This window comes from Aphis gossypii, unplaced genomic scaffold (genome assembly GCF_020184175.1).
Source record: "Aphis gossypii isolate Hap1 unplaced genomic scaffold, ASM2018417v2 Contig00367, whole genome shotgun sequence".
Classification (NCBI taxonomy): Eukaryota; Metazoa; Arthropoda; class Insecta; order Hemiptera; family Aphididae; genus Aphis; species Aphis gossypii.
Genome location: NW_026083080.1, coordinates 76,747 through 93,126, shown reverse-complemented (window position 1 = coordinate 93,126; position 16,380 = coordinate 76,747).

Sequence of the window (16,380 nt, the reverse complement as noted above, 5' to 3'; positions counted from 1 at the left end):
TACCTTTGTCAATAGAAGTATGATAATAATATATAGGAACATAAAATAAGAATTTTACCAAAAATAAAACTTTTTAAAATTATATTTCAAGTAATTTGGATTCATTTTGTTTTTGGCATTGTGAACTGCAGTGGTGTACTCAGAATTCATTTATTTTTATTTTTATTTTATTTATTTTAAAGTATAAGGTATGAAACGTAGGTGTTATTTAGTATTTCAGAAATAATATTATTAATTAATTACCTATATATATTTAGAAGAAACAATAGTTTTTGGACATACATTGAAAAAAATGGCCGTAATAATAGTGGATTGAGCATCAGTACACAACTTGAACTGATATATTATTGGTGTCAAGATATAAAACAGACTACAATTATTGCTTTAACCGGTAATCACATCATACAGTGTGTGACTGTAACGCTTTTCTGAGTGACATGGCACAAGTATTTTAATAATTATTTATTTCATTTTAATATTTTTAATTATTATTAATTAACTTACATTTAATTTTATAATTAGTAGAGCGCATACTGCAATCCTAATGCTGCCGGTAGAGCGCATACGAGAAAATAGCCTTACTTTGCTACTGATTTGGAAACATTAAAACTGGATTTACAAATGACAGCTTAATGAAACACATAAAGAATTAAATTATGTAAGAAATTATCAGAATTAATCTAAAATATTAGTAAGTACAACAACTGAAGAGCAGATAGCTTAGCAGATAGACTTTTTTAATTCATTTAAAGTTTTATACATTTTATACCTAGTTATTAATTTAAGTGATTTTTGTTATTTGTTAGTAATTTGATTTTTTTTTCAGAATGTTAACAACTTAAGAACAATTTCTATTTTAATTGAAAGAGATTTGAGAACACATAATGAAGAAAAAAAAACTATTGTCTTATCCACAGGTACTGTCATAATTGTTGAATGATTTTCTTTAAAACTCCATAGCAAAATCTAATAATTGGTTGACTTGTTTAAAGCTAAAAATTTCTAATACAAAATAAATTTTTCTAGTACTTAAATATAATAATTAAAATTTTACTTAATTTAACTAAGATTATATACATATTGTTATGAGTTATTTAACTATTAAAACAAATTATATTTAGATGAGTTATCAAGTAAAGAATATTATAAAACCAGATTTAGGATATTAAATATTTATTAATGTAACATAATATTACCAATATTTATTTACATATGTACACTGAATACGTATCTATTTATGTACAAGTATATAATTAATTAATTTCATACAAATAGTTTTTAAATTAACAATTAATTGTGTTTTTTGTAAAATTAAATGACTAAACAATCGATTAAAAATCATATAAGGTTTATATAAGTACAACAGATTTATAACAACTTACAAATAAAAAATAGTGTTAAATCAATAAGTCAATAACTATATTATAATACATCATATTATTATTTATATTGTACAGAAACTATATTATTGATTATTTAAAATTCTTAACTTGGAGTGTGGTTTGGTTGCTGATATTATTGATTTAGTTGATTGTTCATTAATTTGCTTACATGTATGGAAAATTTTGGTTATAAACAGTAGACGAATAATGTATAAATAGTGTTCTTTGCATGGATGACTGTCGAATGAGGGTATTATATCTGATAAAGGTATTGACTGCATTAATGTTTTTATGATTCCTTTTTTACTTTTAATAGACTCCCAATTTTTTTCAAAATATTTTAGACATATCTTACATATTTTTACAATTTCATCCTTAGGTGTCTTCAAACCTCCATGAACAACACCTCTATACATTTTATTCAATATTAACAATTGATTTTTGTCGTTCATTGCATTATTGTCTTTAACTAATTGTATCAAACAGTTGTCACAATTAAAAAATCCAGACATTTTTTTACTAAATATCCTGCAAAATATACAATTGAACAAGTTTCTAATGTGGTTATTTCTTCTGGAGCATACATATATAAAGACAAATCTGAATTTGAACTCCTTGGTGAATTTTCTAATTCATCTAATACTTGTTCTTTTTGTTCAATAGTTGTTCTTTCATTATTGGCAACGTCGGATAGAACATCAACTGTAAGGAAAACATCATTGTCATCTTCACAGTTGCACAACTCTGAACATTTCATCAGGCTAAATGTACAAATGTTTGCATAACAACTTCTGAACATCCTTGAAGTGGGATTGCGATTATACCCATTTTTTTGACGCATTATAGAAAATAGATTTTCTAGTGGGTCCTGGCACAAACGGTTAGTTAATAGGAAATACGGTTTTTCTGAATCACATTTATTTAAAACATCGGATTTTTCAATTTTATATAGTTCTAAAATGGAGTTGATGGACCAAACAATTCCTGTAAAACACGGTGGTTGTGATTTTATATTTGTGTTTTTATGTACTTTTTTAGCTTCAAGGAATATGTTGCGTGTATGTTTTAAAGTATCGAATAAATTGTTGTTAATTTCACTTCACTTAATGGCCGAGAGTTTGGATTTTTGTCATATAAAGTTTTACTGTTTAAAATATCAAAAGTGTTATTGATTTGCATGACAAATTCAGCTGTATCTTCTGCTGTGTCTGATGTTAATTCTCCAGTAGCGATACATGTACGAATTGATGCTGAAACGGATTTACTAAAGATTTGAGTGGCAAATTTTACTGACATTTTTTGCCACGTATTTGGATGTAGATGAGTTGTTGTTATTTTTGGCATTGAACGAGCTGTCTTACTATTCACATCAATTGTAAATGTGTCCTTGATATCTTGAAAACAAATTTTTTTATTTCCAATTACTATATCACCATTCAAAAAATTATTACGTAGACTTTTTATAATATGTGGGATATCGTATATAAGACATATTTGCTTGCCATTAATGTCGACTACTGGGTTAGTTTTTGTCCCTCCAAGTAAATCAAACATCCTGCGGTTTTGTGACCCTTGATCGCACACAATACTTACTGGCAACAATCCAACTTCTTCGAGTTTTTTTAAACATTCTGTTATTATTTGAACAAGGTCCGTTCCTTTTATACCAGATCCACTAAAAAAGAATGCAAATGGAAATTTCCAGTTTTGATATAAGCCACGGATCATTATTACTAAGGCATTTTTGGATGCTTCTGAAGATCGTCCAAATTGTCCTAAATCTTGATAGCCTTCTATAAAATCAAGTGCTTTGTTGAATTCTAGACATTTCATTAAAGAAACTTCATCTAGTAAAACAACACATTTTTTTTGGTGGTAATTCATTGATGAAACTTTATACTTCACTTGTTGAATGTACTCAATTGGGAAACCAGGATAATAATTAATGCTTTGCAACCAACGTCGCATAGTACTTTCACCAGGTAGGGTTATTTTATTCCTACGCATGTATTTATAGGTTGATGGAGATTTATAATAAATGGAAAATGCTATTTTTTTTTCTTCAGGTGTCCATGGCTTCCTACTTTTATGTTGTATTTGCATGGTGACTATTGCTTTTGAGTTTTGTGATTTAAATTTTGTGTTGTGAATTAAATTTTTTATATTAGATTTTTGTTTCATTAGTATTTTTTTAACATTTTGTTTTTTTAAACGGCTTATAATTGCTCTTTTTCGATTTATTATTTTTTTCTGCCTTTTACAAATATTAATTAATTGTTCATTATTAAGTTTTACTCTTTTTGTTATTGTTGGGGATGGTAATTGACATAGTTCTTGTACCCATTGTTTTGTTCTTGATGAATCGGATGAAATACTGTTAGGACTAGGAAATATTAATTGTGGTGATGATATAGATTTTAAATTTGTATATTTTTTAGTTGGTGTTAACACTTTAATTTTGTCAGGAGTAACTATGAATGTGCCTGATGTGGATACGATGTTTGAATAGTGTAGCATGTTGGTATTATTGTCATCAACTGTTAATGATAAATCTAAAAAATGTATATCATATTGGTTTTTATAATTTAGTAGTATTATAGTTTTATTATAATGAAGTTAAATTGAAAAAATATTTAATTATTACATTTTTATAGTAGCTGAAGGAGACTATATCAATGTTCATATTATAACAACTAAGTTTTATTTAATATTCTACATTTTAAGAAAACACAATTTAAAAATTACAATAAAATATTACATGTAATTATTTGAGTACAGTAATTCCACGTTATCCACAAATCTTAAGTTACAGCATAGTAGCACGGATATTGAAACCGCGGATATTATTATGTATTAACAAAACCATGTACAACTGTACTTATTTTACAAATAAATATCAATCAACCATTGAAATAATTGATAATATATGATAATAAAATAAGTCATAATGTAATTTATATCTGTGCATACAGTAAAACATTTTTAAAGTTTTATATCAAACGATGTAACAATAATCATTTACTATTTTCTAAAAGAAATTATCTACAGTGTTTGTATAATTGTTGTTTACTTAACCGTGGATAACAAGAGATTACTGTACTAGAGAACACAATCATTGAAAAAAGCAGAACCTGATTTAAAGTTTTGGAGTCTGTGACTAATACAAAAGAGGTCTCACAAATTGAGGTACATGTGACTAATATCCCCATGTATTCTCTTAAATTAGGATCTGGTCAGTAACTGACATTTCTTAATATTATGTATATTTTTTTTGTAATGTGAAACATTAAAACAATAACTAAAAATTACAAAAAATATTAAGATTGCCATATGCTTACTTAAATAATAAAATTGAATAACATATTAATTGGTGTATACATGTAAGATTTCTTACCTTCATCAAACAACAGCTTCCTCTTAGAACTTTTTAAATGTGTTTCAGTCTGTGTTGAATCCAATTGGTGTTCATTATTACTTTCAAATTCTTCTGTCAATATATTTATTATTACATTATGTTATATTACTTATATTTTGTAAACTTCCATTTTTATATGAACATTGGTATGAGCATACTTAAGGTGAAGTAAGCCTACTGCTTGTTTTCTCTCCGACCCATACGTAACAGACAAAACGCATTTATGGATAATGATTTTTTTTTTTTTATGTTTTTGAGTATTCTAAGAGTTAAATGACCCATTACAAAAACGATAAAGAATAAAATTTTTGAGGGAATGTTTTATCGATTTGTCTTATTAATTGTCGAAACAATTTAAACATTATTTAAATTTGAAAGTCGAATACAAAATCAAACAACAATAAAATATTAAACCAACATATCATACCCTCAAAAATATTATACTCTATAATTCTTGTTACTCCAAGATTATTATCCAAAAATCCAAAAAAAAAAAAAAAACGATTTTAAGTGAAAGAGTTTAAACTATATTGCGCGTGGGTCTAAGAGAGAAAACAAACGTTGCGCTGACATCCTCTTAAGTATACAGTATACTTAATTATAAAGTTACTTACCAATATTATGATATAATTTTGGTACAGCCGAAGGTATAAGACGCTGTTTTTCATACACATGTACATATCATTTTCAAAATGATTTTCACAAATAAATTTTTTCCTCAGTGTTTTTGGACTTAAATCGTCCAACTTAATGTTTCCTTAAGTATATAACAAACACAATAATAATATGTTTGTTTCAGAATATCTATTATACCTATTTATAGGTATTTTATTGTATAATTACCTGAATGTAAGATCCATTTTTTACATAAATTCTCATTTTTCGGAAAAATATGGAATTTAAGATCACTATTAAGTCTTTTATTTTTTCCGCAGTTCAAGTATTCACATTTATTTCCAGACATAATTTATAAAAAAGAATGAAAACGTATGCTTGGAAAAATAAAATTGTCACTCACAAAAAAAACCGTTAAAACATATAATGACCGTTTTATTATAATTTAAAATTTTACCTGCCATAGAGTCCAAATATTCTACAACACGGAGGTTTTACGTAGGAATACAGCTTTTAATAAAAATGCCTTTGATTTATGTTAATAGTGATTTAAAAATAATTTGAGAAACTTTTATTAAGCGTATGATATTTTATTATTTTTTTCTATTGTTATTTTAAAAATGGTTTTTAGTTTGATTTTTGTGTATTGTACAACTGTATAATAAGATAATGATTTGAAATTGGATGTAGTTATACTAAGTGTAAATTTTGGTAATCGCTGTTTATTTTTGAAAGTTCTTTTTGCATTATGAGTCTGGTTTTATAATTTTCATTACATTCTAGTGTAACTCGATTCATGACTATATTTTTAATATATATAATTTTATAATAACCATGTTTAACTATGTATATTAATAAATAAATTCTTAATTTAAATATAACTGCTTACTATTAATAATACAGGGTGCATAATATTTTTATAACAAGTTATGATCGAGCATGGTCTAAAACTATGTTGTCAAACGTCCACAAACAGTTAGTAGCATTTCCTGATCGATTTTAAGATATGAGATATAATTCCATGTTACGTCGTTAAACATATACATAAAAAGATATAATAATATAAAGGTTATGTATTTTATTTTAATATATATATTATATGTGTGTGGGTGTGTGTATCCTACTAACTTACTAATATTATAAACGCAAAAAGTTTGTAAGTATGGATGGATGATTGTTACTCTTTCACGTAAAAACTACTGAATGGATTTTAATGAAACTACAATAATATAGCTTATACATCAGAATAACACATAGGCTACAATTGATAAAAGTATTATGTGAATTGTCCAAAATATCAAGTAAGTAAAAAATCTACCATCTGCTAGTTAATATGGCATGTACTGCCAAAACGGTAACCGAACAATTTCCCTCCGACTGTTTTTGGCATAGTAGGACATTTTCCCTCCGAAAAATGTTCCGATGCGGACATTTTCCTCCCATTTTTTTTTAAGTTTATTATTTATTATTTAGTAAGAAATTATTTTTTTTCAGAAATATAATCAATTATACTACAATAAACTTTATATATTTTTACTGTAAATCACATTTTTTTTTTTTTTTTTTCATAAATATAATTAAAACGTAAAAAAATTGTAGATAGGTAAGTAAAATAGGTTAAAAATTTCATTTTTTTTTTTTTCATAAACATAATAAGACATAAAAAAATTGTATAAAAGTAAAATAGGTTAAAAATTTCATTTTTTTTTTCATAAATATAATAAAACGTAAAAAAATTATATAAGTATAAAAGGTTAAAAATATTTATGTAATGTAGTCTAAAAATTTAGACATAAAAATGATATATTTTGTAAAAAACATTTAATTTCTGATACTTTTTTATATCTAAGCACATATTTTGTAATCGTGTTTCATATTTATTTATTTATTTTTTTTGTTAAAAAAACCGTACCCGTTTAATTTTTAATACTTTATTAATTTTTGATACTAGTGAATAATACAATATGCTAGTACTATTACTTTTTTATTTAACAAACCGTACACATATATAATGTACTAATGTATGATGGAAATGTTGATCTTAAATAGTCCTACAAAAAAGCCCGCTACAGTATGTATCTATCTATTTTATACCTAAGCCAATATAGTGAACCATAACAACAAAAAAAAATTGTTAATTTATATAAAATATGTCTTTCACGCTACATCATTTGAACAAATATTATATAAGAAAACATTTTAAATGGTCAGTGAAAATATCCTAAGTTTTGAATACCATTAAACCAAGTATTAAATAGGTAACAAATTAATCAAAATTCGAATCATAGTATAGAATTGACATTTTTAACGAACAATGAAGTGCACGGGGTCAGCTAGTATATTATAAATAGATATTCCATAATATTACTTTTGTTATTATTTGTTCATTATAATAAAATATTAACGTTAATGTTAGAAAATTTAACGAATATTATGAATAGTATTGAATAGTGTGCACTGTGCACAATGGTATTGTGTACGTCAGGTGTTCCCTTCCCGCCAACCAAGAATCGTGAACCAATAATTATCCATAGAACAATTATTAAATTACCGAAGTCCTAAAGAGACTGCTATCGAGTATCGGTATCACTGGAATACCCGGAATACCGTCTGCCGGATCATTCGTATACCACTACACTAGCGCCCATCTAACGGCGTTATCCAGAAATAGATCGCAACTGGCGCTTATCTAGTGCTATTATCCACAACTAACGCCGCGATTGCAGCGCTACCCAACGGCATTATCCATTTGAGCGCAACGCGAAATGCCGCCAGTGAGCAATCTATACTATGTATAATCAATGATCTTAGTCCGTAGTTGAAACTAGGGTCTATACATATAATATATAATATAAACTAAATATCTATTATATAATCTATATATTTTATTTATATTACATATCTATGGGTCTATACTCTATAGTACATTCCTCCATATAATTATACATATAATATTTTGGAATTAACGATTGCCAGCATAAACAAACTTGCTTGTTCCCTCGTTATCACTTCACTCACTGCCCACTATCAGACATATAACTCATCATGGTTCCGGAGGGAATTAAAGCGGCAATTCAAATATTCAAGATTCTAACTATACTCGAGGATTTTTAGACAATGAGTAAAAAAAAAGAAAATTCAAACATTTAAGTAAAAGATTCAAGATCCTACGATCAGTAAATTTTAAAAATAATAAAAATCGAAAAATTTTTAGTAGTAAAAGTTATTTGACACGTTAATTTTTGATTTCAAATTAAAACCTAACTTAACTTAAATTTAATCACTCCTAACATTTTTTTAATTGAATAATCCTCAAACTTTTCTATAATTATTCTAAGCTTAACTTATGGACAGCATAGTATTAAATTTTCAATTCTTAGCTTTTGATGGTAAGTAAAACATTTATAAATTTTTAACTACCAAATAGTTAACAAATATTCATGATTTCAATTTCATTTCAGTTGTCTATAATAGCTCAAAAAAAGTCAAAATATTTTGAAAATTAAATCACGTAAAGGAAACGTCAATCTTAATAACTGGTAAAATTTTCAAGTATCTACGACTTATACTTTTTTTCCAAAAATAACAAATATTTAAAAAATCGTTTGAGGATAAATCGTTATCGTTACGCTATTTCGTAAAAATTTAAAATTCAAACGCACATAAAATTTTTCCTATAATAATGCTTCGAGTTTTCTCTATAGATACTTGAAGGAAAACGTATGGACAACTTAGTGTTATATTTTTAATCGTTAGTTATATAAACAACAAATTTTATGAATTTTTAACTACAAAATAATTTGCAAATATTCATGCTTTTGACGAATTTTTGTCAATATTTGAACTTCAAATGCTAATAAAAAAAAATTGTGCCTATGTATTCTTATAATTTTTTAATCACTATAAGAATAACTTATGAGGAACTTTGTATTAAGTTTTCAAGTATTTTGATAGGGCCAAAAAAATTTTATCGACACTTTAAAAAAATATTTAGAGAAAAATTGAAAATTTCAGTTGTCTATAATTAGCTCAAAAAAGTCATAATTTTGAAAATTAAATCACGTAAAGAAAACTCCAATCTAAATAACTGGTAAAATTTTCAAGTATCTACGACTTATACTTTTTGAATAATAACAAATATTTAAAATTGTTTGAGGATAAATCGTTATCGTTACGCTATTTCGTAAAAATTTAAAATTCAAACACTCATAAAAATTTTTTGTCTGAATCCGGTAGAGTTTTTTTTACAGATATTTGTAGAAAAATTTATGGAGAACCTTGTACCAATTTTCAAAACTTAGTTATAAAAGAAAAAAATTTTATGATTTTTCAACTTCAAAATTACTTGCAAATTTTCGCGTTTTCGACAGATTTCGTAAAAATTTGAACTATAAACGCTTATAAAAAAAATTGTGACTAACGATTTTTAATTTTTTTTAGCTACATTAAAAACAACTCATAAGGAACCTTGTATTAAATTTTCAAAACTTTTTGGTCATCCAAAAATTTTTTATCGACACTTTAAAAAAAATTTCTCAAAAAAATCGAAAATTTCAGTGGTCTATAAATAACTCAAAAAAGTCAAAATTTTTTGAAAATTTAACTATATACGGATACCACTGACATTAACATTTGGTGAAAATTTCAAGTATTTTCAGTGATTAGTTTTTGAATTACAACCATAAAAAAAAATCGATTTGGTCGAAAACTGGTTTTGCGTTAAAATTCCCGTTTTTCCCTCATTTTTTTGGGGTTTTTCTCGATTCATTTCAAAAATATTGAAAATGTTTAACTTTTGACACCCTAAAGTACCAACTATATTCAATTTCCTTTTCAAAGAGGGGCTGAAGTCAAAAATCGAAGCATTTTTACTGCTCCAAATGTTGGTTTTTCCCGGCGCTTTTGAAAACTATTGGAAATTTTTTACTTTTGACCCCCCAAAGTACAAACTACATTCACTTTCCTATCCGAAACAGGGTCCACTTTTTAAAATCGGAGCACTTTTACTGCTCCAAAACGTGGTGACAGACACAAAAAAAAAAAAAAAAACACACATCATTGTAAAATCAATACATTCATCACTTCGTTCAGAATCTAAAATACTTAGAGAAATTGAAAATTTCAATTGTCTATAAATAGTTCACAAAATACTCAAAATTCTTTAGTTTCTTTAATTTAACTGTGTACGGAGAGCGCTAATATAAACATTTGGTGAAAATTTCAAGTATTTACATCGATTAGTTTTTGAGTTATAGCAAAATAAAAAATTCGATTTTGACGTAAACTGGTTTTGCGTAAAAAATCCCGTTTTTCCCTCATTTTTTTGGGGTTTTTCTCGATTCATTTCAAAAATATTGAAAATGTTTAACTTTTGACACCCTAAAGTACCAACTATATTCAATTTCCTTTTCAAAGAGGGGCTGAAGTCAAAAATCGAAGCATTTTTACTGCTCCAAATGTTGTCGACACAAAAAAAAAAAAAAACACACATCATTGTAAAATCAATACATTCATCACTCCGTTCAGAATCTAATATTGAAAGTTAGTATATAAGTGGTATTAATAAAATAATGGTTTTTTCAGCAAGAATGTTAAATTAAAATGAATTAAGAAACTTTTTTTATATTACATCACTAAATCTTGTAATATAATGTTTGACAATGAATTAAAATGAAATTGTAATTACTCGACGTCCGTGAAGTTGACACCACCACATTGTGCTGCAAACTTCTGACCTCAGCATATATTTTGAAAATTATTTGCTAAAATTTGCTAAGCAATTTTTAGAATTTGCATACTCACTCAATTATCACAAAAATTGTTTTCTCTTGGTGGTGCCATTTCACGCTGGCACCAAAACTTTGTGCTACAATCTTCTAACATCAGCATATATTTTGCAAATTATTTACCAATACATTTTAAAATTTGCCTACTCACTCAATTACCTACCACAAAAATTGTTTTCTCTTTGTGTATTAACTTCACTCTGGTACCATAAAATAATGTAATAATATTAACAGTATCTATAAAAAAATTTGTCCAGTAAGTATACCATGTGGTATTAAATATATATTTACCAATGTATTATATCTTATAAATATTTTAACTAGGTAGGTATATAATATCTTGTTAAAATTTATTATGCATTATTGACATAATGATTATAAGAATGTTGTTAAATTGATAAATAACATTAATTTTGAATCAACTTTGAAAAAACATAATTAAAAATAAGTAACTTTTTTGTATAAAATAATAATATTCACAACCTTTCAATTTCTTAAATATGAATTACAATTTATAGTATAATAATAATAATAAAAACATACTCATTAAAAACATTTTAAATATAAATTTAAATAGGTTTAACCTATAAAATTAGATACAATTCAACTTAAATTATACATAGATCTGTATGCCATTTTGACAGTTACAAAATAGAAAATATTAAAAAAAAATATTATAACTATGTATTTAAATCGATAATTAATATCATATTCATTTCTAAGTAACTTTGAATTAAAACGCAAGTTACTTTTTTGTATAAAATAATAATAATAATAATAAAAATTTTACATTTTGAAAAATTTAAATTACAATACCTAGTCAATATTATAATCATAGGTATTCGCACGGGGGGGGGGGGGGGGCAGATGGGCCATGGCCCACCCTGCGAGCGTCACAAAAGTTATTAATTTTTAATCATAAAACATTTTATTGATGATTTATACTCCCATGATAATAAATACTGATACCATAGAAGTATAGAAGTCTGGTAAGCTGATATAACCATAATATATGACCACGATGTAGAGAAGATAAGGTGACACCGCTCTCGTATCTTTCAATGGTACAATATTGACGCAAAAAATCACGGCAGTTTGGTAGTTCAGAATTTATCACCAGAGTGCGCTACCATTCGCACGAAGGCCGACTTTTATACAAGTCGTAATGGAGATTTACATTTAAATTTTATTTATGTGTATTAATTAATGTTCAAATGTCATTAATGTGCACGCCAACATAATATATTTTATGTTATATTGTATAGATTATTAAAATAAACTAATGTTTTCGAATCATGTACCAATTATTATGTAAAAATTGTAATAATATTATATGGTATGTACTATGTAGCCATATCGTACAAATTTATTGATTTAAATAAAATGCATATTATTTTATGATATTTATATGTTTATTTATTCATTGAAACATGTATGTACAAAAATGGAATTAGTAATATCTACTTACAATAAGTATAAAGAAGAGTTTTAACCGTTAATAAAAGCTCAAAATATATACTACTACCTACCTACTGACCAAAGTACACCCAAATAAAAATCATAATTATAGGTACCTATATGATATTGATATATAATAACAAAAAAAAAATTAAATATTAAGCATGATGTATATAAAATATAATATTTACAATAGAGAATAGAATAAATTATCAGTTAAAATAATAATATAAACCTAATATAAGTAATTGATAATATTCTATTTTTAATTTTAATTTACATAATTGTTTGTATTTACACAAGTCTTAAGAGTTAAGACTCCCTTAATGGTCTGTGCCCTGTAGATTACTTAATAATATTTTGTATATACTTTCTTATTTTGTTAAAAAATGCCAAACAAATGTTTTGTGCCAGGATGCAAAACTGGCTATGCCAGTTATAACAAAAAGTTAAAAGTAGAAAATAAAAAACCACCTATTTTATTTCGTGCACCAAAGGTGAGTCATAATTTTTAATTACCTACTATAGAGATTTATTTGAGGGAAACATTTGTATAATTTTCTTTACCACCTAAGTACCTCTAAAAGGGCATTATTAATGATACATATTTGTATGTGTTTAATAAAGTAAACTATTTATACAATTTTAATAAATTATAATCTCAGATCAAAATATAACTCAATCGCAAACGAAACCTAATTTTGTTCTATTAAAATATGAAGTAAATATAATTGTATAATTATATAATATAAATATCCTGAATTCTCTATATTATAAAATAGATAAATTCTGACCTAAAAAAAAAAGTGTACACTGTGCACTATGGACTAAAAATAACTAAGTTGATTTTATACATAATTTTTTACAAAGCACCATAGTTAAAATAGTAAAAAAGATAAATGATTAATATATAGAAATGAAAATCATCATAAAAAAATTACATTGAAGTTATAAAAATATTTAATTTTACTTTAGAATAATCAAATAATCAAATTTATTATTTTTAATATTAGATGAGCTAAGAACAGACAAATTTAATATAAACTTACTTGGGTGTGATGAACATGCAAATGAATTGACCAAAAATATTATAACATTTTATTTACAATCAAGAATGTATTTTGTATGTGATGCAGAGAATGCTAATCGAGAAAAAAATAAAAGACAAAAAAATTTAGCGAAGCAGTCGAAACTCATATAACTGTACATAAAGTTGTTAAAATAAAATACTTATATAATAAAACTTTCTTAATTTAAACTATTTTAAATGTTACCTAATTGAATAGAATGATTACTTAAAAATAATTCTTATGTGGTCAATATTTTAAATTTGAAGTAATAGTATCAAACACGACAAAAATGTATATAATTTTTGAAATTTTACGTTAAAAACAATGTATTCACAATATGAAAACCGGCCTTCGGGTGAATGGTGGCGCTACCTACCACACTGCCGAGAAAATTTGCGACCGGAATATGTACAAGTGGTGTCACCTTATCTTCTCTACATCGTGTATATGACAAAGGACTGGTCAGCTATTATCATAGAGTGATAACCGTTAACAGTTTAAGATAAAGATAATATTGTGGTGATAGTGGTTGGATTAACGCACAATCAGCCAGCAACTTACGCGCCTGTTGGCCGCGCGTAGGTCGGAACACCGTTGTCTAACGTAAGGACGGGGGCGTGAAATAAACTTACTCAAAAGAATTTCGAGTGTTCGAAAAAAGATTTTATTAACAATTTGCAAATAATTAAAAATACACAATATTGATACAAAATAACAGATATAAAAAACGTGTACGTGCGAGATACAAAAAGCTAACGTGGATCGTCGGCGTGCATGGTTATACCGGAGAGTCGGTCGATAACCAGCGAATAAGTGCAGCTCGGAGCTTGGCGAACTTGACGGTTCGGACGTCGAAAAAAGAGTGCCAAAACGGGAACCGCGAATTCCGCGTAACGGTCGTAACGAACCGAGAAAAGCGGATCGGTCGCTCGCTCGGGCTGGCGGGGGGTAGCGCGAGATCGAGACGTCGTTACAATACACCTATAAAGATATAACACAAAATAATACAATAATACAATAATTGTGCGCTAACGCGGCGACGACAAATACCGCGACACTGCGTCCGCGGTGTAGTGGTGATAACACCGTATCATCACATTACTCCCCCTCGGCGAAAAGAAAAAAATTTCAAACGGAATTACGCGCGTAGGAATGGTCGGCGATTGGGTCTCCACGCGTGATGAATGCTGGTTTGAGACGGCCGATGGAAATCCAGGCTGTCGAATTGTCGCGTTGTACCTTGAAAGTTTTTTCGCGGCGTTCCAAAACGGCGAAAGGTCCCTCGTAGCGCGGTTGGAGCGGCGGCCTGACAGCGTCGATTCTTATGAAGACGTAGCTTACTTGGTTCAGGTCGGCGGGCACGAACGTAGCACGTCGTGCGTCGTGGTTCGTACCAGGTGTATAGCGCAGTTGGCTCATTGATTTGCGAAGCGATGCCACCAGGTCGGGAACCCGCGGTTCGGGCGGCGCGTGGTGGAACAACTCGCCCGGGAGTCGGAGTGTCGTACCGTACACCAACTCTGCTGGTGTGTGCTCGAAACCGGCCTTGATCGTGTTGCGAAGCGCGAGAAGCACGATGGGCAGCTTACTTGACCAATCTGTCGACTCGTGTGCGTTAAGGGCGGACTTGAGCGTTCGGTGGAAACTTTCGACCATACCGTTGGACTGCGTGTGGTATGGCGACGATCTCGTGTGCTGCACGCCGAAGGTGGTTAAAAGTGTTCGAAAAAGCTCGGACTCAAACTGGCGTCCTTGGTCGGTCGTGATAGTGTCGGGCACGCCGAAACGCGCTATCCAGTTGGCGGTGAGAAGCTGGGCGACTGCGTGAGCGGACATATTCTCGATCGGCCAGGCTTCGGCTCAGCGCGTAAACCTGTCGACGACGGTAAGGAGGTACTTTAAACCGTTGGAGGGCGGAAGCGGACCGACTAGGTCGACGTGAATATGACCAAAACGTCGCTCGGGCGGGGGAAAGGTGCGACGGCGGTAGCGGTGTGTTTGTTTACCTTTGCTCGTTGGCACGGCTCGCAGCATTTGGTCCACTGAGTGATATCCCGGTTCATGCCTGTCCAGCAATACCGCGACTTGATGAGGCGGAGTGTTGAGCGGGAACCGCCGTGAGCTTGACCGTGCAACGCGTTGAAAACGCGCCTTCGGTGCGCCGCCTGTACGTACAGACGCGCGTTACCTGTAGAGTAGTCGGAAAACAGTACTCCGTCGGGCGTGTTTCGTAGCTGCAGCTGTAGTGAGGTCGTTGTACGGTCCGCGATCATACGTTGAAGCTGCGGGTCGGCGGCCTGGTCGAGTGACCATTGTCGCAAGGTCGGTAGCTCGGTCGTTTCGGAGATTTCGAGTCTCGAGAGAGTGTCGGGTACGACGTTATCCTTACCGTGGACGTATTCGACGTCGCGATAAAATTGTGATAAGAACGAGATCTGTCGCACCTGTCGGTCGATAATTTTTTCGGTCTTAAGCGTGAACATGTACGTGAGCGGCTTATGGTCCGTGCGGAGCGTCACGTGTCGACCTTCGATGAGGTGTACGAAATGTCGTGTCCCTAAGAACGCGGCGAGCAGCTCTCTGTCGTACGTGCTGTACTTACGTTCGGCTGGTGACAGCTTTCTTGAAAAGAAACCGAGTGGTTGCCACTGGTC